Source organism: Pogoniulus pusillus, chromosome 9 (assembly GCF_015220805.1).
Source record: "Pogoniulus pusillus isolate bPogPus1 chromosome 9, bPogPus1.pri, whole genome shotgun sequence".
NCBI classification, from domain to species: domain Eukaryota; kingdom Metazoa; phylum Chordata; class Aves; order Piciformes; family Lybiidae; genus Pogoniulus; species Pogoniulus pusillus.
Window position 1 is genome coordinate 40,603,766 of NC_087272.1, and position 21,632 is coordinate 40,625,397.

General features: G+C 47.3%; 1 long non-coding RNA gene across 1 annotated transcript in view; it reads right to left on the reverse strand.

Annotated features, from left to right (window-relative positions):
• Positions 1-1,445: 1,445 nt before the first annotated feature.
• The window catches only part of LOC135178397 (uncharacterized), a 29,632-nt gene continuing 9,445 nt past the window's right edge, over positions 1,446-21,632 (reverse strand). Inside the window, exons 3-4 of the long non-coding RNA XR_010303497.1 lie at positions 4,355-4,441; positions 1,446-1,712 (exon numbers count right to left, since the gene is read on the reverse strand). This is a non-coding gene — a long non-coding RNA (uncharacterized LOC135178397). The remainder of the gene's footprint in view (positions 1,713-4,354; positions 4,442-21,632) is intronic.

The following is a 21,632-nucleotide window of genomic DNA, read 5'->3' on the forward strand; positions in this document are numbered from 1 at the left end:
ACAGCCCTTATCTACCATGGCATGGGATCCCCACTGGCTGTTTCAGGTGGGCTAACCTGGGGGTGTGCCCTCCCAACCTGAACCCTGTTCTAGCCAAACCCAGGACAGCTGGCAAATACTCACAGTATCTGAAGCCATCATTGCCTCACCAAACGCTCCTAGTAATTTGGAGTGCAGCCTAGTTGGTATTCTCACCTAACCAAACCAACTAACCAGGGTTCTTTGAAGTCTTTCAGTGTTAGAGCTCCCTGATGGGATGTTTGCTGTGCAGGGCCTTCATTAGGCTGTAACTGACAGAACATTGTGCCTGGGTTGTAATGCTTCGTGAATCCGACACAGTTGGACTACCAGTTCTAGTGGGCACCTGAGACTGCAGAAATAATCCCTGCTCTTGCACACCAGCAATAACAGCAAGGATCACAGCCTGGCAAGTGAGGTGCAAGCAAATTTCATTTGTCTTGATGTGTCTGAGCCTGGCCAGGTATGTACAGCATCTACTTTTTTTAGGAGCCTCTTGAGCAGGTAATTGGGATTCTATGAGATTATGCTTCCTGCTTCAGTGAAAAATCTGGGACTATATTAACCCACTTCAACTCATTTGGGATTATTTTAAGTCTGAAAAGAATGAGTAATAGAGAAATGTAGCTGGCAGGCTACACCTGAACTACACCCTGCTGTGATGCCTAAGCACGAAAGCAGAGGCAACTGACTAATAAGCACTGAGCTCAAGGTGCTGCAGAGGAGTGCAAAGCCTCCTCACTTCCACCAACACATGGCATAGCCCCAGAGATCCACAGTCAGTGTATTTAGGGAGCTCAAGATAGTTAACAGTGTTCCAGGCATGGTTTTACTCCATGCTCTTAGCCCTGGGAATAATTCTCTTACAGGAATTCCCCCATGATCTTGGCTCAGCTGAAAATGCTGAACTGTGACAGCTGCAAGCAGAACAAGACCAAATCTCTGTGCTTCATCCACTTACAGATCTTCATTTCCATCCACATTTTCTTAAACACTATACAGATGGCTCAACTCCTTGGGATAAATGCAATAGGAACAGCCTGTATTTTTATCTCAGCCACTTTAATTTGCCCTCTGATCAGTCCTAGATGTGGTGGTATTCCAGGCCCATAGCTGCCCTACAGTAGGGGCTGTTGCTGACAGTGCTGTGGGATCTAACCTAGAAATTCTCCTCCAGTAAGTTAGTAACTTTTAGTGTTTTTTCTTGGAGATTAGCTACTCAATCAGGCTTTCTCCTGTTTAATGGCAGTTTTACATCTGCAGAGTTTATGGTGCTGCTGGGCCTACCTAATGTCCCCCATCACACAGTCTGTGTGGTGGAACTTCAGGACAAGGCTTCCTCCTTCCTCTAACGAGTTTGAAAATAACCTTGTGTCTCAACATGTAAGGCATCAAAACAGTACTTGTTTCCTGTTTAGAAATGTCTGAAGGTGTGGTGGCTGCAGGGGTTTGTGTGATGTCTCCTTTATATGTCAAATATTTCTTACTTGTAGCACTATCCATGAAAGGCAGGAAGTGTGAACCAAGAGCTGTGTCCTCTGCAGGCAGAATGCCTTTGGTGACTGAAGGAAGTGACTTCGTTCTCCTACATCTTGAAACCAGCAAGAGTCGCAAAATTCACAGTATTGCCTTAAGGTTCCTTCTTATCATACCAAATGCCTTCAGGGGGCAGCCAGTCGGGAAAGCTGAGCTTCCTATCACAGGGAAAGAAGAGGGAGAGGGAATTGCCTTTGAAGTGAATGGCTTACTAAGCTCTGTGCAGGGTGGCACCAGGGCGACACAGCCCAGGCGAGGCGACAACAGGCGAGCAGAGCTCCTCACACCAGTGCCTGTGTTCATGACTATTCTCTGCATTTGCCCTGAGACAGCAGGGAACCAGACTGGACAAAAGCAGAGGGCAACTTGCCTACTGAAAAAGAAGAAGAGTACAGAGGAGCATTCATCACAAAACACGGTGCACTAGTGGCTGAGCCAGCGTATGGCCCGAGCAGGGACAAGTGGGTCATTTACCTCTGATGGGAGCAAATGAGAAGGATTGCTGGGACACTGCAGTTCCAGGCCTATGCTGGCCACTGTGCCCTGTAGGCTGCATGGGATATAACTGTAATCTGTTCAGACATCAGAAAAACACAGTCTCTGACTACTCCTTGTTTCCTGCTTCCTTTTGTGATCTGCTTCCTTTTGTGATCTGCTTCCATCAAGAAATATTTGGCCTCTGAAGTTTAGTTCCAGCTCCCAAAGTTGTTAAGTCCAAGTACAGAAGGATGTGGGCATAAAGAACCTGCCACTTTGCCAGCCAAGGCATCCTGTTTCTCACTGAGCTGGAGGGCTGGCAGGAGCCAGGGAGAACCCTGCTCGCATAAAGGCTGTGTCCTGCCTTCGCCAAAGCCTGTGGCTGCCACCGCCACCAGGCAATCACAGAAGTTACTGCTGCCCACAGAAGCAATGTCCTGCACCCGGGCAGAGGTTGGCGCTCCTGTCTCCCTGCTTCCCCTGGGTTCAGTCCTTAGTGCCTACAGGGATGCTGTCCTGGGGTGTGCCCAGCTTCAGGCCCAGGATGTGTCCTAGACACTGTAGCTCATTAAGACTCTGCAAGTGGGAGCAGGGCAGCTCTGGAGCCAGTCTGCTCCATCTGGAATTACAGCAGGGATCAGGGTTAGCACTGCTCCTGAGAGCACACCAGAAAGATCCCCTTTTGCTAGGAATGTGTCACCAGAAATACCTTTTCCCACTCTGCACCACCAAAAATACTCTGCCTCACTCTGCCCCACCAGAAATATTGCACTATTGCCACTCAATTTATTGCTAATATTTGTATTTGGTATAAGGTCAGTGTGGCCCAGGGGCTGACAGAGCAGTGAGACATTCACCTAATAGGAAACATTTCTCCTCAAGAAAATCTCCTGAAGATAAGCAAATAATCCTGGGCAGGGCACCTGTGACACTGTCAGCAATGCCCTAGGGCAGACCTGCTGAGCAAGAAAGCAGCGAGCTTCTTTCAGAACAAATGTAAGGAGCATGTTAGAAAACAAAGTTTAGTTGTACAAAGTGGTTCTTACACTTCCCCCAAATTTTGACCGACGCCTGCCGCCCGCATCCCGAGCCGCACCGACCGACGCCTGCCGCCCGCATCCCGAGCCGCACCGACCGACGCCTGCCGCCCGCATCCCGAGCCGCACTGACCGACGCCTGCCGCCCGCATCCCGAACCGCACTGACCGACGCCTGCCGCCCGCGTCCCAGGCGCACAGAACCCAGATCCATTCACCCACATATCAATTTTGCAATTAGTTCTGAAGCAATGCAACCTGTTAAGAGTTGTTGTGATAAAGAATCGCAGTGGCTTGGGGCATTTCTATCCAAGCTGTTTTCCATTAAAGGTATTGTTTGGTATCATTCATCTTCGGCATGCTGTGTTTCTTTTGGGCTCTCATTACTGTAGCTGCTGTGTCAGTGCCACTGTGGCCATGACAGAGATTTATCAAGCACATTAGATCTGCAGTATTTCTGTCTGGAAAAGCTAGTTTTTCAAATATGAAATCTCAGATGTGTCACATTTAACCTTCCCTGAACTCCTGAAACAACTCTCTGCTGCTTCTAAAAGCAAACCATATTTTATTTTATTAGCACACTTTTTACTTCAGTGTAAAGCAGAGCATTACCAGCTGCTGAAACAAGAAGTGGCACAGCAGCACAAGAATTTCCTATATGAGGAAAGCAAACTTCTCCCAGAGTCTCTCTTGAGCTTATCTCACCCCTGCTCTCTGATATCTCACTGTCTCCTTCAATCTTCTCTCACCATACAGATGTTCACCTGTCTCTTTGGATGATTTCTGCCGCTTGCCTCACCGGGCACAGCATCCCAGGCTGAGCAGGTCAGCTCCTGTTACTCTGTCAAACCAATTCCTGCTTTAAAGCTATCTCTTAGATCATCTCCATGGTCACTAATGTTGACATTAGTGAGGGAGCACATAGAGAGGAACAGAAGACTACAAGAAGATGCTAAAGGAAGCATGAAAAGAGCAGAGCACATTTAGCTTTGTCAGCTACAAGTGGATAGAGGTTAGGGGTGAGGTGGCAGAGACTCAAGGTACCAGTGCAAGGAGTCAGGTCAGTCAGAAGGAAATCACCAATGCTCACAGAATGACTATGCATGATGGGTATTTGTGTCATGGTTATTTGCGTCCAGTGCTTCAGGAAGTCTTTTCTCCCCCCTAACCCATCTTTCTAAGAGCAACAGATTAAGTAAGGTTAATAACAATAAATATAACAAAATGCACGGTGACTGAACCAGATATGCATATGTATGGTCAGAAAAAAGTCCCATTTTCACTCACCTAGTGGCAAGTAGGTGTACCAGCTGCTCACTGGCTTCTTCTTCTGAGATAATGAGACTTCTTGGGAGTGGAGGAAGCTGACTCCCTCTGTGAAGCAGAGATATAAAGGTCACAACAACCCATCTATCTTTTAAAGCTATTATAGGACAGTAATTCCTGACAATGGAATCTAAACTGTAGACAGTGGTATAAAACCTTCATGCTGGCTTCGTGCATGTGGATGAGTTTCAGCCTGTAGTAATGAAATTTGTGTTTACAGCATCTCTGATGTAGCTTTGAAACCTAAACTTACTTTATCCCACTCGTAAGTAATCTCACTCAGAGACAACTCTTTATTTTGTTTAGGTCAGTTGCAAAACTCCTTTCACCTGCAATATAATAAGACAGACCCAACAGACAGAGACTCTAGGTAAGCTCTCATCCCTGCCTGTTAGGCATGGCTATCCCTTTCCATGTAAGGCTGTATGCCAGTGGGCTCAACAGCCAGCTGAGGAAGATGAGTAATGTTCTCACCACTGCCAGAGTTTCAGTCCCTGCCCCCAGGGCATTCTGCTGTCGATCTGTAAAACAATTTTTTTCAAATAAAAACCTCAAGCCACTGGAAAGAGCCAGAAAATTTTCAGTCTCATCCCAACTACTTCTGCATTCTAGGCAGAGTGGCAAGGCAGAAATCCTGGCTACCAGCACTTCCCTTAGGAATCCTCTGGTGGGTTCCCTCTCAACCTCTCTGAAAGAGGAGGATCAGGACATTCCTTAATTTCCAGAAGGCTTTTCACAACAGTGCAATCAATACTAGTTTCACACTACCAGATATGATAAGAAATGAAGGACACAGTCAGGTTTTTCAGCTTGCTTTCTTTGCTGCTGCATTTGAAAACACCAAGCTGTAGCATGTGGCTATCTTGTGCTAGTAGTGATAATGTTCAGCCTCTGAGTTATTTCCCTTGGAAATAAACCAGTTTGGGAAATACTCTTGGTAGTTTCTTCCTGTTGGAAAAAGCACATACTGAAGTGGTTGAGCAGTGATACCTTTGAAAGCCTGTAGGAAGTGGCTCTTTTTGCACAAACTGAAGCACTGGGGAAGAGGCAGCAAGGTAAGCACCCTTCTGTATCATACAAACGCTCAAGATTCCCAAGGCTGGGACCACTTCAGTATGTGCTTTTTCCAACAGGAAGAAACTACCAAGAGTATTTCCCAAACTGGTTTATTTCCAAGGCAAACAACTCAGAGGCTGAACATTCTCACTTGAGAAGGTTCAGCTGTCACTCTCCCATGGGGACACTGGGGATGCCCATGCACAGATGCACAGCTCCAGAACCCGCAGCACTTGCAATACGGACAGTCTAACAGGACCACTGTGTTACAAGTGGCATGAGAAGACAGTGCCTGGGACAAGAGGCGGCCCAGGTATTTACAAGTACTAACACATCTTTGTTAGAAATATAAAAAAGGAAAACAACACAAAAACCATCTCTCATTGCTCCTGGAAGTACTGAGGCATGACAGTAAATGATCAGCTAAAACACAGCGTCAGCAGAGGGCTGCATGTCAGGTGACCTGCTCAGCCTTCCACTGAGCAGGAGAGACTGTTCTTTTCCAGGGTACAATTCATTTACCAGCATGAACCTTAGGCAAACATCAAAACAAAAGGGTTCCCCTGCCTACCGTGGGTGAGGAAATTGGAGAATCATGGACTCCCTACTGCCCTTACTTTCATCCCTCTGCCTCAGGCCTCTTGCAGGATCCTTTCTTCTTCCCTGAAGTGGTCAGTCAGAACTGAGCCACTTGCTGATTTTCAGCATCACCAGATTCTTTCCCAGTAGGTCTTATCATTGGACATGCTCAGCTGACTGCAAGCTAAGTAGGGCCTAGATAGCTGTCTTCTCTGTGAAAGGAGCTGCTGTCCCTTCAGGGGCCCACCCTTGTCATAATGGTCACCTGGTGAGAGTCCCCTGGCACATCTGTCTCCTGAACCACACATAAACCTCATGCAAGTTTCCCTATGGTGTAGCTCTGTGCAGGCCACATCACACACATCTGTCTGTTAGCAGCATCAGCAGCAGACAAATAGCTCTAATGGCACTGTTCTTCCCTTCATCATCTCTAACATGCAAGAGTATGAGGGGGAAAGAAAAGCAATGAACAAGCAAGGAAAACCCCTCAGGAACACGTACTGAAGAAAATGTAATCAAGACTTTAAAGAAATAAACAACCCTTTGCCCTGGTTGTTGTTTTTCCCCAGGTGTGCTCAGCTTCTGTCTTTAGAAAGACTGCAGTGAAATTCAAGAGAAAGACATGATGTAGAGGAGCTCAGATTTTATGTGACTCTAGAGGCTGCCTGGGCTCCTGCTTGTCCTGCCTTATCTGGGTTCCTGCCTTAGACACCGTGGCCAAGTGAGTAGCTACGTGCTGTGGTTCTGCACCTCTGACAAGTACAGGATGCTTCCCTGTTTGACAGTGCAGCTGTGAGGATAACAGGTTAGAAAAGAGGTCAGCTCGAGATGGTAGTAAAAAAGCCTGTTAAAACAGGTAGCTAATAATATACTATTGTCCCTGGAAATAGAAGTCAGTTCAGCCAGGCCCCTAACTGTGTTGACTTCATCATTTGAAGACAAAGTTTTTAAAGGCTGAAAAGCAACCCAATAATTAAAACATAACTGTGTATATTTGGGCATCTGTAAAGTCAGTTTTGTGGCACAGTGTAGTAAACCACTAAACTGGTTACACTGTTTTGGTTGAAAGTCCCAAGAATGATCTGATTAGACACTATAGCCTACTAAGCTTGCTCTGAATGGGCTTCTGTGCCCAGCTGGGAAGGGAAGGTTCCAGTGAAACTACTTAGTATTCCATCTTCCTCTGACATCTGCCCCTGGACTGCTGGTAAGGGCCCAGAGAAAACAAATCTTCTCTTTTTCTGGCCAACTATCACAGCAGATACTATATTTGTTACCTCAGATACAAACTAAACCACAACTTACAATGAGAAAATGTTTTGGTTTTTTTCCTGATAGAACATTTCTTTCTATAGGTCACATTTAACTGAGTACAATAAATAAACATGCTTATAGATCAAGGGAGGTTCTTCTGCCCCTGTGCTCAGCACTGCTCAGGCCCCCCAGTTCAAGAGAGATGTTGAGGTGCTGGAAGGTGTTGAGAGAAGGGCAGCAAGGCTGGAGAGGGGCCTGGAGCACAGCCCTGTGAGGGGAGGCTGAGGGAGCTGGGGGTGTGCAGCCTGCAGCAGAGGAGGCTCAGGGCAGAGCTCATTGCTGTCTGCAGCTGCCTGCAGGGAGGCTGTAGCCAGCTGGGGTTGGGCTCTGCTGCCAGGCACCCAGCAACAGAACAAGGGGACACAGCCTGGAGCTGTGCCAGGGCAGGTCTAGGGTGGATGTGAGGAGGAAGTTGTTGTCAGAGAGAGTGATTGGCATTGGAATGGGCTGCCCAGGGAGGTGGTGGAGGCACCATCCCTGGAGGTCTTCAAGAAAAGACTGGATGAGGCACTCAGTGCCATGGTCTGGTTGGTTGGCCAGGGCTGGGTGCTAGGTTGGGCTGGATGAGCTTGGAGCTCTCTTCCAACCTGCTTGGTTCTATGATTCTATGATCACTATAGAAATGAAACTGCAGAGCTCAGTTATGTTTCCGTATTAACTTAAATCAGCCTACAAATGAGGTATTGTGAATATCCATTTGAGATAGACACAAGTTCATGAATTGTCCCCAGAATACACTGTGGTGTGCCCATCACATTGGCTTACATTTGAAATCATGGAAATTGGCTTAAAATGAATTCTAATGCAAATGAGCAGCACTGCAAAGCAGCTGATTTTCAGTTTTCTTAGACTAAGTAGCCATCTGAAATGTCATTCAATACAGCCATTACACTACCTATTCACTCAATACATAAATGTCATTCATTACAGCCAATACAGTACCTATTTCTTGGGCAATGCATTATCCTTTTAGACTATCTTAGGGGAATGACTGTCTGAGATTCATATCAGTCTGTTTACATTCAGCAAGTCCAAGGCTGAAAAAAAAGGCAGGACAAGTAAATAAGAAGAATATGCAAAGCTGTCTTGCTGAGATGATAACTGCATTCTCACCGTGGTTGTTTCTGCATCACTGCTACCCAGAAATTTGTATTACATTAAATAACAATTGTTTTTCTGAAGTGATAAAGTCCATTTCATGCTGCAGTATCTTAATACAGCAGCACACCAGTGCAGTAATACATTTAACGTGGATTTGCAGAATGCCTTTACTGTAGAGATCTGTGAAGCTGCAGAGCTCAGCTCTGCTAGGCTTTGTTTGAATGTACATGGAGACATGTCCACAAGGTGCACTTCAATTTGCGAGCTCAGCGCCTCACTCAGTGCCTGTGTTCCCATCAATAACTGCACCTACAAAATCACATCCAAGATCACAACCTCCTCAAAACCTAGAGATGCTTGAAAACCCTGGGCACACCAAGTGCCAAGGCTCATTTCCCCCTAGGTCTCTAAAAATAAGCTTCAGTATGAGCCCTGCGGCCCCGGCAGATGGATGGTGCTGGACAGCGTGGCTCACACTCAGACTCTGCCAGATGCCCCCAGCAAAGGTACTGCTCTTCCTCGGGGCTCTGTGCACAGGTCAGCCTGCATGTGAAGAGAGTGCCCTTCTGTCTAGCACACAGGTCTGCCCGTGGCCAGGAGCACCATGTGGGCCGGGGAAGGGGAAAGAAGTGCAAGAGGAGGGCAAAGGTACAGGGGAACAGATGGTCAAAGCTAAAACATAACCCCCCAGGAGCACAGCCTCAGCTCTCTCTTTACTCCTGTTTGCTGACTTGCCACCATGAGCAAGAAGTTTACATCTTCCCAAAGGGTCGCCCACTTCTCTGGATTACTGGCTTAGACAAAAAAAAGGCTTCCTCTTTGAGAAAGATTTGAGCTTGTTCTTGTAGGGGAGTCAGCAAGCAGAGGAAGAAGAGGGGAAAAAAATACATATTCTGTCTGTTCTTTCCTCCAGCCCACAGATCAGAAACACCAGCAACTGCCCTCCGGAGCACAGGCTGCAGTCTACCTACACCTAGCTACCGGGCCAGTGTCTCTGAGAGTCCTCTTCAATAGTTAATGCTGCAAATCGGTGCAGCTGGATTCCTCTCCTGGCTCAGTTATTTGCCTGGAAGGGGATTTTGAAAGAACTCCGTGTTCAGCAGCAGGAGAGCCAGGCAGAGATCCGCAGGCACCTCTGAGATCTCCTGTGCCTGAGGGCATTTTCTAGTTCCTGTAGGAGTGAACTCATCTGCACTCCTTCAGAGGAGCAAAAACACGAGATGAAATAACTCCCACTTTATCACCAGACCGAATGTCTCTGTGCTACCCTCTCCTGTCACCCGGCAAAGGCTGCATTCTCCTTACAGCCTCAGATGGTTAAGCACAAGGGTTTCTCTGAGGCGTCAAGAGAGATGCTTCTGGCTTAGGATTTCTCAAAGCTAATAAGAAGGAACAGTCCTACATGGGACATCTTCCATGTTCTCCTGTCCTCATTACCAGCAGGATAGTCCACTGAATTATTGAATTAGCTTTGTTCCAGACAAGTTGCTCAGATGGCTCACTTTGCTCAGTGGTACCTCTGGGTCAGCTGAACAAAGAGGATGAATAACCCTAGTTTTCCAAGAAGCCATCCCTCTTTCAGGTAACTTAAATGACCTGGGCATAGTTTTCACCTCCCTGCGCTTTGACCTGTGCAGTGTGAGCTTTCTAAGCTCGATCTAGAGACGCCAGGCAAAACATGCACCCAGGACACAGGTAAAGACACATCTTGTGCACACAGTCATGAACCCATCTGCCGTGGAAGACAGACGTCCTGGCTTGCCCAGGCATGGTCCCATCGGCAGCCTCCCCTCTGCTGCGGAGGAAAGCAGAGTGCAGGGAGAAGACAAGACCTGCCCAGACTTGTACTTCCGAACAAGGGACCGCAAGCGCCTGGCTTCACCTCGCACGGTCAGGTCCGGCAAGCTGCCGTTCTGACTGCTGAGTCTCTCTGGCCCAACCGCCCTCACATTTTGGGCAATCAATAAACAGGCTTTTGCCACGTGGCTTCTAGCTTTTACTTTCTCTCAAGAAACCGACAGGATTGGGCACTATTTTGTGAGTAAATAATCAAAGCATCCCTGTGAGAAATTCCCTAACTAGATTCTATTGTGCCTTTCTGCCTTAGTAGCAGAAAGGAGCCTCTCGAGTGCCCTGGTGGGCAGGAGGCATAACTGAAGCTAAGAGCCTCTGCAGTTTTAGTGGCTGTATCTGCTAGCTGCTCCTTAAAGGCTTCTAGCTTTGCCTGTTCCCTCTGAGTATAAATATCCATCCTGTCCATTTTGAACATTGCAAATAAGGTTTCTGCCCAGAATTAATGCTAATGAACAGTTTTCATAGTTATTAACAATCTTTGCTCAGATAGCAAAATTAATAGACTGTTAATACTGCATAATTCCTAACACCATCTAAGTGGTTAACCACTGCAACATTCGAGCCCCTCCTGTAGCTCCATAATGCAGCCACTCAACACTGTTCTACAAACACATTCTTCCAAAAGATGACCATTCTGAATCCCTGGTGACTCATTTCCCCAGGCAATTCCATCTGCTGTGGACCCATTTAGCACAGTAATTCTCACTGAAAATCCGTGGGATTCTGGTAAATGAGCTTTGGCAAAATGTATCCTAAATAACTTGGTCAGACACAGAATCATTACACGGTAGCGGTTGGAAGGGAGCTCTGGAGATGGTCTACTCCAACCTCCCTGCTAATGCAGGCATGCCCAGATCAGGCAAAGGTCACAGAGGAATTCCTTAATGGAATTGAGAGTGTTGCTTTGATTTCCTGAGTCCTATCTGATAGCCTCACCCCCTCCACAACCTGCCTGAGCAGTTTCCCTCAAAGCCATACTGCTGTATCTCAGACAAAGGACAGCAGCTTCCCAAGGTGGCAGAAACCCAAGCCCTGCCTTGCAGAGGGCCTCTCCTTTCATCACATTTCTGCCAGCACAGAGGTTTCTCCTACTGAATGCAGTGTTTTGGGCTGTGGAATAGTGCACAGCAGAGAGGCAGTTTGTGTTTTCCTGACTTCATTTCAGCAGGTGCACAGCGCTCCCTAGAGAGGAGATGTAAACGCCCAGCCCCTCCCTGCACTCCAACAGGCACCTGCTTCTGCCCTGTGACAGGTGGTTAGTGACGGAATTCTTTAGGACACAGCGTGTCATTGCCACGTGTTTCGAAAGAATTCCACCTGTATGACTGTGCTGGTCTGAGGCTCATGAGAGAAACTACATCACTGGTTGTGAGAAGAAAATAATTGGTGAGGTCCGTATCAGAAGCATAGAACCACAGAACAGCTTAGGCTGGAAGAGACCTTAGAGACCATCTAATCCAACCCCCTGCCACGGCCAGAACACCTCTTGGCTAGCCCAGCTTACTCAGTGCTCCATCCAGCCTGGCCTCAAACACCTCCAGGGAGGAGGCACCCACAACCTCTCTGGACAATCCATTATAGTGAGGGATAAAAAGCTAAAATGGAAATCATTTGTCCCACTTTCTTCTGGGACACTGCTTCTATTTTGCTTCTCCTTCACTCTAATCTCTCTGCTAACCAAATAACAAAGTAAGCTTTGCTGGTTGCTTTGGGTTCTCTCTGGGGAAGGAAGACAGACAGAGAGAGAGGCTTTGAGTCCCTTCTGGGCAGTTTCTTTGTCTGAGAAGGAGTTTGGATTTTCTGTATTATTTCTCATTTGTATATAAGTGTAAATGCTGCTAAATACACTCTGTCTAAGGGCTTGTAAATTTAGCTTTGCTGTAAATAGAGCTTGATCTTATTTCCAAGCTGTCTGAGCTGGTCTGGTAAATGTCAATTGTGTGTATGTGAGTTCCTAACCCACCACAATGATTCTAAGGCCAAACGTGCACCCAAAAATCACCCAAACTTTTTGAGAGGGGAGGGAAGAGTAGCTGCATTGACAGCTATCAACTCACAGGGACGCTGGAAAGAGTCCTTTGTGCTTTTGACGTGCTGCAGTGAACTCCAGAAGGGTCACTCAAAATTCTACACAAGCTTTAATAGTGAGGAGATTGGTTTCTCTGACCTCACAGGTATGAGAAACACAGCTTAGGCAAAGCCATCCAGCAGGAAGCATCATTTGGGTTACAAAGGAATGCATCAGGGAGCACTGGGAGAGGGAAGACTTGCAAAAACTGATAGTAGGAAACATTTGCCCTGTAGCTAAATTCTTCACAAAATTTAGGCTGGCTCCTTAGAGAGTCCCCAGATAAGCTCTGGAAGAAGATTTCTCATAAATGGCATATAATAGCAGCTTTTGTTTGTCAGCTGAGAAACGAGGACTCAAAACAGGCCAGGAAGGATCAAGAGCCACTGAGGGTTTCTCAGCTGTGTTGCAGGTATGTAAGTAGTTCCTACACCAAAATCTGTGTGTACCCAGAGATGCAAACATTACAGACTGCCCAATGCCACCTCTTTGTGCTTTAAAGCTGGCAAATTCAGAGTGTTTGCTAAGAGAGGCAACTATTGCCCTGCAAGTAAAGAGCATGAGAACCTACAGTTTCCTGCAACAAAAGAATTAGACTTGGCAGTAAAGCATTAGAGCCCTCAGTAACTAGGAAGCATTTCTCCTAAGGCTCAGATTATCTGGGCTCTGACTACTAGCTCTGCTTTTTCTCTGCTGGCAAAGGGCAGGTTGCTACTACTGAAGGCATTTGTAAAACTCCCTATTTCAGTATGGGAAATATTCAGCTGAGATGATATTAACCTCCACTGGTTAAACATGGAATTCCATCAACTACTAACTCAGATTTGTCAACCCTTAGCGCTGCCAGCTGCTAACTAAAAGCAGCTCGGTGCTGCACACCCAGCTGCACTTCCCACTGCAGCTTGTCTGCCCAGACTCCTCTTTAGATGTAGGGAACAATTTTTCTGGGAATGCTTGAAAGTGACACATTTTACACTTCGAGAGAAATTGCTAGCTGGTGGCTAAAGCTTGTGGGCAGATGAAAAGCTCCAGCTCCATTTGCCACTTAAGCTGCACCTTCAGTTCCTGCCTTCCCAGAATTGTGATTTGGTCCAGTGCAGGACATGCACAGGTCAAGAGCCTTAGGTGTTACCTCGACAGCTGTGCTGTTAACTGTGATGCAGATGTTTCTCACACTGGCACAAGTTCCAGACTATATGGTATGCAAGTGGCCAAACAGCCTGTCACATCCCCAGGATCTGAGCCTCAATAGATGTCCGATGTGCAGCTGCTTCTGTGAGGCTGTGCTATGTCTATGGCCCCACAGAGTAAAACCCCAACAACTGCTTTGTTTTTAGCAGCAGGACTGCCTGGGTCACTGGATGAAGAAGGCAAATGGTAGGTGACTGGCTCAGCTGCAAGGCAGCTTGCTTTGCAAATATGCCCTTATGATCTTTCATGTGCACAACTTCTGTTACCTAGAACCCAGCTGTATTCAGGTTGTATTTGAAATGGCCATCTTCTTTCACTGCTCCTCTGATATGAACACCAGAATGTCATTTCTGGTAGCATGCTTGCTGTGTTTCCTAACCAACTACAACACTTGATGAAGAATGGTAATGAAACAAACTGGAGAGCTTTTACCAGATCTGAGACAGAACAAAGCCCTGCTGTCCCAAGCCAGGACACATTTGGTTTGGGATTTCATACTTGTCGCTGTAGTACCACCAAAAAGCACCCCCAAGGAAGGAAGAAGTAATTCTGGCTCACACTGCTAAACAATAATTGTTCAAGTTCTTTCTTGGCACCTGAGAAAGGACTGTTCCAATCTCTATTTTCTGGAGCTGAGATACCATGAGAGCTGAGGATAGTCCTGTTCAAGCCAGAACCAGACCACTTACTGTGTTTCCTGGCATGGCAAAATGCTCCCTTGCCTACTGCCATTTCCCTTCTTTTTCATTTGTCTGGACATGGCTTTTGGTGGCACTTTTTGTTTTCATCCCTGTGCCATCCATAGTTTGGCTATTTCTTTGCCCTAGCACTATATGCATAGAACTCATCTGATCTCCAAGTTCCCTCAAAGTCTGGTGTCTGCTTGAAATGTGAGGAAAGCAACAAGGGAAAGCTAAAGGCTCAGCAAGGAGTCATTACAGAAAGAAAAGAGTAGTAGGGGCACTGCTGCCTTTCAGATGTCAGAGCTCTTTGAAGAGGGGGAGGAGAGCTTATTTCTGGCAGGGCAGCCTGAAATCTCTGGATCTCCTGGAGTGCTTTGAGCATTCCCACTTGTGTACATATATGAGAGGTGTAGGCTCACCCACACTCAAAAGCATTTAGTTTCTAAGTCCTGCTGATGGTAAATATAGAATTTCATGGGTTATCAGGCTGCTGATAAACCAGGAAGCTCTTATTTTTTACTGCAGAGAAGGTACCAGTTTTGCTTCACTGGAAACCAGCCAGCACTGAAAAAGAACTTTTGGTTATTTTGAAGCAGGGTGCAGGGTGAGCACGACTGTGGAAAAATGGTTCTTTGACTCAGAGAATACAAATAAGTCTATTTGACCACCAGTATCTCATCTGATTTATGAGAGCCCAGAAGTCACAGCTCCAGAGGGCAGTTAAAGTATTTTATGTGGTTGATAATGACCAGATTCACCTCCTGAGGCAGGACTGTCTCCTTTGTATTCCAGATCAGAAGTGACTCTCCCCCACAGTGCAGTCTTTCACCACTGCACTCTTTATATCCCGAAAGAAAAATACCAAAGGGCTTACGTTTAGAAGCAGCCCAACCCAGGCAAGACAACAGCGAACATCTCACTACAGTCAGAGAAAACTGCTCTGATAATGGATTACAACACCTGCAAGAAGTCAGATGCAAAACCCTCAGAGAAAGAACTTCTGCCTTTGCCAGGCACAGCAAGCTCCTGCCTGACACTGTTTTCTGGAGCTTTAAGTCGAGACAAGTTGCCCTGAGTTGAACCTCTAAGGGGAAGTATGTGGCTCTAGCTGGGTTCCCCTCTTCCCCTCACTGCCAATTATCCCATTTTTATAAAGCAATACTGGGAAGTTATCCTCCTCCCTGCTTTACCCATTTTAAGCTCCATGGCCAAAAGTCAGCAGAAACTATTCTCCTAAATGACTGTGAAGCTTTCAAAAAGTGTGCCCCACAAGGGGTTAAATCTCTAAGGAAATGGCTCCCTGTGATGCACAGAACATTCATGCAGCAATCCTGACGTGAGAAACTATAGCTTTTGAGACCACTGCAGGAGAACTAGAATGCTGTACAGGAGGAAGAGGGGCTATGGGAAGACTCCCAGGTGTTTGAACTCTGTTGCTAACTGCATTGCCCAGTTCTGCTGGAGGGAGAAAAAGAACTGCTTTACATGAAAATCATTGCTGGGATGCAATCAAAACTAACAAACATCCAGAAATTCTGGTTTTGTGAGGTGGAGGCAAACCTCTAGCACACAGGAGTCACAGAGCTTAGAAACTGCTGGTAGAACTGTAAACCTCAGGTCACTCTTCACAGCAGCTGCCTTGTGAAATGAAACAAAGCCCCGAGACCAGCTTCTGCTGAAAGAAACACAGAGTGGTCTGTGTCACCAGATGTATGAGCATGACCTTGGTTGTGAGGACAAACTGGTCAGGTTTTATGTCTCTCTCTGTGTTTTCATAGAATCATACAATCAACCAGGTTGGCAGAGACCTCCAAGATCATCCAGCCCAACCTAGCACCCAGCCCTATCCAGTCAACCAGACCATGGCACTAAGTGCCTCATCCAGTCTTTGCTTCAACACCTCCAGGGATGGCGACTCCCCCTCCCTGGGCAGCCCATTCCAATGCCAATCACTCTCTCTGACAACAACTTCCTAACAACATCCAGCCTAGACTTCCCCCAGCACAACTTGAGGCTGTGTCCCCTTGTTCTATTGCTGGCTGCCTGGCAGCAGAGCCCAACCCCACCTGGCTACAGCCTCCCTGCAGGCAGCTGCAAGCAGCAATGAGCTCTGCCCTGAGCCTCCTCTGCTGCAGGCTGCACACCCCCAGCTCCCTCAGCCTCTCCTCACAGGGCTCTGCTCCAGGCCCCTCCCCAGCCTTGCTGCCCTTCTCTCCACACCTGCCAGCACCTCAACAACTCTCTGCAATTCAGGAGTCCACAACTGGACACAGCACTCCAGGGGTGGCCTGAGCAGTGCTGAGCACAGGGGCACAAGAACCTCCCTTGTCCTGCTGCACACACCGCTCCTCAGCCAGCCCAGGATGCCATTGGCTCTGCTGCCCACCTGGGCACTGCTGCCTCCTCTTCAGCTCCTCTCTGCCAGCACCCCCCAGCTCCCTCTCTGCCTGCCTGCTCTCAGCCACTCTGGCCCCAGCCTGTAGTGCTGCTTGGGGTTGTTGTGGCCAAAGTGCAGAACCCTGCACTTGGCCTTGTTCAGTCTCATCCCATTGGCCTCTGCCCACCCATCCAGCCTGGACAGGTTTCTCTGCAGGCTCTCCTTCCCTCCAACAGATCCACACCTGATCCTAGCTTGGTGTAGTCTGCAAACTTACTGACGAAGGATTCAATCCCTTTGTCCAGATCATCAATAACTCATGTTATCTGCTAGCATAATTCTGGAATGAATTCCAGAGGAGAAAACCCATGCTCAAAACCACTGCCTGCAGCTTGGAAGGCACCCAGAGGGCCCCTGGAGTCCCACTCCCTAGCCCTCACAAAACTACCTAATGCCAAACCAAGAATCAGCACACTCCTGGCTGCCCTCAGGCTCAGGGACTTTGGGTTACAGCTGCCAGTCTCTGCAGGATTGGAGCCAACAGGATCAAGTCCTGAGCCTGCTAAGAGCGGAGCAGCTCCCTACTACCATCCACCTTTCTCTGGCTGTGTCAGGCCAGGCAGCTGGAGATAACGGCAGGCAGCTGGTACCTCTCAGCAGCCTGCCCACCTGCACCTGCCTGCTGTGGGCACGTCCCACTCTGCTCACGGCAGGCAGGTAGCACCACTGGTGTGCTCAGGTACCAGGCACAACATCCCGCAGCTCTTCGTTCAGCAGCTAACTGCATGAGAGATCAAAGCCAAATCCTCACAGGTCACTGGTCAAACTGGCTTGGTCTGGGGCTGTGCCAAAGCAGCTACTCTCCTGGAGCCAGCAACAGCCTTGGGAACTGAAACCAGCCTTGGAAGGAGCAGTTCCAGGGGTGGCCACAGAACGCATGGAAGTTGCACTTTTTTGATAAACACATCTAATGCCTTTGTTAGTGAATCCACTCAGAACAGAACCAGAACTCAGCCTGACCAGCATACCATATGCCTTCTCTTAGTATACAATTCAAAGGCTCCTCCTGCTGTCCTCACAGTGCTCAGATAGCAAAGTCTGCCGTACAATTGTGCACCAGGAATGGTTAAAACACAGAAGAGTTATGAACGAGGCAGATGCACCAACAAGACAACTCTGCCTTAATAGAGCTTCCTTTGAATCCCCTCAAGAGAGATCAAGAAGTGCTTCATTTGGTTTTCTGGCCTTCTGCACAGGCAGGATGTTGCTCACACAGCCTCGCTTGGCAAAAATCCCATTCGGTGCTACTGAACCATTTCATTGATGCTTTGCCATTTCCAAAGCTCAGGCACAAGGTCTCACCAGTTTATATCTGTTTTCTAAATCTCCTGGGAAAGTGAATCTATACTGGAAACAACTTTTAAACACCAGCTCCTTCTTAAAATGAAGTAGACCTAGAAAAACATATCCAGGCACTGTTTTCATGTCTGCTAAACTACACCTGCGAGAGTTTTTTAACCCCTCCTACCCCCTGCAATTTTGCTGATCTTTCTTCAGACTTTGTTTTTATTTACCTGATCCAGGACACCACAAATTAACCTTTGATTAACTATCATAATACAAATCAGTGCAGCATGATTTGAGGAAAAACAAAGCAAAAGAAGTGCCAAACACTGAAAAGGAAAAACAAGCTTTCCCAATTCGCACCACCAGTGTCGGAGAACACGTTGGGTGGAGCGCCATGGGAAGATGACTCTTTGGTCACCACTATGGTTAGATGGTCAAATCCACTTTATTGCCGTGATGCAACGACTTATATGCACTTCTAGCAAGAGGCTGCTCCACCAAGATTGGTTACAGGCAGAGGGTCCAGAGTTACATGTAAGGTGTGCATAGGTTAACTTATCACAACATTCTAAGGGTCAGCCTCCATCCCCACCCACTCCAGCCCCTTGGTTATCTAGTCTCTGCCCACTGCAGCTGTGTGTGGGGTGCTTAGTTGTTTACAGCTCGATTTCCTGAACTATCTGGGAACCAAAGACGTTCCCAGCACGGGTTGCTCATATTTATAATTCTTGTGTGCTCGAGTGGTGAGAAATTCCTCCACACACCAGTGCAAAGCAGGGCTGGCAGGGCCCTCCCCTGCTCCTCGCTGCTCAGACCCCAACCGCAGCAGTGCCTCAAAGCCCCTTGCTTCAACGAGGGAAGCAACCAGCGATAATCCTGAGAGTGACTGATCTGAAACAAGAGTTAGCTGCAGAAACAGAAACATCTTCTGGGTTTGCTTATGCAAAACGTGATGACCTGAATGGAATCTTTACTAACACAAGATTGTGTTCAGACTGGATGTGAGGAGGAAGCTGTTCAGCATGAGAGTAGTGAGAGGCTGCAATGGGTTGCCCAGGGAGGTGGTTGAGGCCCCATTCCCGGAGGTATTTAAGGCCAGGCTGGATGAAGCTGTGGGCGGGCTGCTCTAGGGTAGGGTGTCCCTGCCCACGGCAGGGGGGTTGGAACTGAATGGTCCTTGTGGTCCCTTCCAGCCCCGACTGATTCTAAGATCATCCAAACACCTTGGATGTCAGCTATGAGCTATAGGGCTAGAGAGGCAGAAATGGGTCCCCTCTTTAGCCACCTAACTCAAGTGGCTTTAGGCACTTTAGCCACCTAACTCAGTGGTGTGAGCAGCCTTGGCAGTGCTGGTGGAATCTCAAGTTTGAGACACTTCCAGAAGGCCAGCAGTGCTGTACCTGGCAAGTGAATGAATTATTAGCAGCATTCAAACATACTAAATGTCAAGAAGCTTCTCCCAACACCTGAACCTCCCTCCATTGTCCAGTTTGGATTTCAATCACAAAATGAGAAGGTTAGAGCTAAGTCTCATCATGATGTCCTTTTTCAGAAGGGGTTGAGCTACTGGCACAGATTTTGAGTCTTTGTGTAACACACAAAGACTTCCATCAGGTTGTACCACTACTGACTCTGCATTTCATCCTCCTCTCTCATCTCTAAGGGGCTTGTGGCTTGTTTGGATATTGTTTTGTTGTATCCTTTCTTCTTTCCTTGTATTAAGAGACTTTGGAGAATGTCACCAGACAAGCATACACATGTGTGATAGTGGCCACACCAAAGGGCAGCAACTCAGCAAGACAGTGATTGTAAAGCTAGAGTGAGTTTTCCATGCACATTCTTATCTGTAATTGCAACCCATAGGTAGGTCCTCTCTGCACAGCCAGTGCTGTCATGAGGCAATAGTGCAAAGAGCTATTTCTGCTTCAAAGGCAGCTTTCCCCCTTCCAAATTCTCCTCTCTCTAGCTTATATAACAGCAATTACATCTGGGGCAGGGCTGAGGCTTTACCACTTTCTGTTTTAAGATTCTAAAATTACAGCAGTGCAAATTGAAAGTTGCAACAGTTCAACACAGATGTTGATAATATGAGAAATGAAAATACACTCTATTAAATAATTTGAGATGTGTGAAAGCTCCATCACTAGGACACCTCAACCTTATTCAGTCGTCTAGCACCTGCAGAGTTAGCGATCAGCTTCTTATGCTGCACCTTTTCCTTTATTGCCCAAACAATCCATTGATTTATCCAGTTAGGCACAATTTCCCCATCAGTTCTTGCAGCAAACAGAACTATAACTGTCGTGCTCACCTGCTGCAAAGGATATAAATCCCCCCCAAGGACAAGCTTTATCCATGGTTTATTTCTAGTGTTTAGTATCACAGTTCATTCCCCGTGCCTAAGAGAAACTTGGCAGAAGAGATTTGTGAATCACGGAACAAAGCAGAGATGAGAAACTTAGCCTGATGATTTGCAGAGCTCCCTCAGCTGGATACTGAAAAGTGGGTTTGACAGTAGCTGAGCTAACCTGGCACGGTGAGGAATGACAAGCTCTCAGAAAAGCTGACTTCCAGAGCGGGCAGCACTGAGAGATTCTCTCACGGGAATTTCCAGCTGGAGGCTATCTGGCCTGGTTTGAGGCAGCAGAGCATGAGGACACACCTATGTTTAGAATGGCTCTGCCTCCCCACTGTTCTACTTACAGAAACACCACCACGACCACGCAGCCCCTTCACGACTGTCAAACACCCAGGACTGAAATACGAAGCACAGATGCATTTAACACATTGCTTGCTCTGGAAGCTGGTCCAGAGGGCCGGCAGTGGGAACCCAAACACATTCCTCCTCAGCAGTCTGCAGGCAGCTCACCCACCCTGCTGAGCAGGCTTGGCACACAGTGCAAACAACTCTGCCTGCCCGCACACTCTGCAGCCCTCAGGTGAGCAGTGTGTTCAGAGCACCTGCAAACGCTTTAGGGTGGGCTGGTGAGAAACCTCTGCAGGGCATCTCGTGGTTTCTGACTACTGTATTACAGATACCAGCCAGTAAAATGTAATGAACATCTTTGGGACAGGCAGGCAGTTCTTCATCACAGCCTTTTCACAGCAGCTTTTCCTGCTCCACAATTTTAATGTTGTCCACAGCCAGAAACACTTTCATACTGTTCCTTGTGCTGTGTGATGAGTAGAAATGAGCTGACCTGTCTAGAAAATGAACTTCTAGTGAATTCAAAAAAATGTTATCTCCTGTGGGACTATTTTTGTTCCTCGATGAGCTATAGATAAGTTTCTTAATTTGAGGTGAGAGGAAATAAAATGAGAAAAGGAGTCAATGAAACGCTGAAAAGTTTGGCTTAGGAGCATGACTTTAAAAGACTTTAAGATCCTCTGGAGTGCCATTTCCCTGGTGGAGATAGATCACTGCTGACAGATCTGGAGCAGGTGTATTACTGCAGGAGGCACACTATCTCTCATCATTGTTGGAAAGTCATCCTACTGCCTGGCTTAATGAATAGAAATGTACTCAGGTGTTGAGCTGTGAGGCTGAAACCTTGCCTCAGCTTCTCTTGCTCCTGGATACAGAAACCATTCCCTGGGTTCAGTATGGCCACAGAGCAGGAAGAGAGCTGAAAAAGGAATTCAGAGTCTCAGCTTTTCAACAGAACTAAA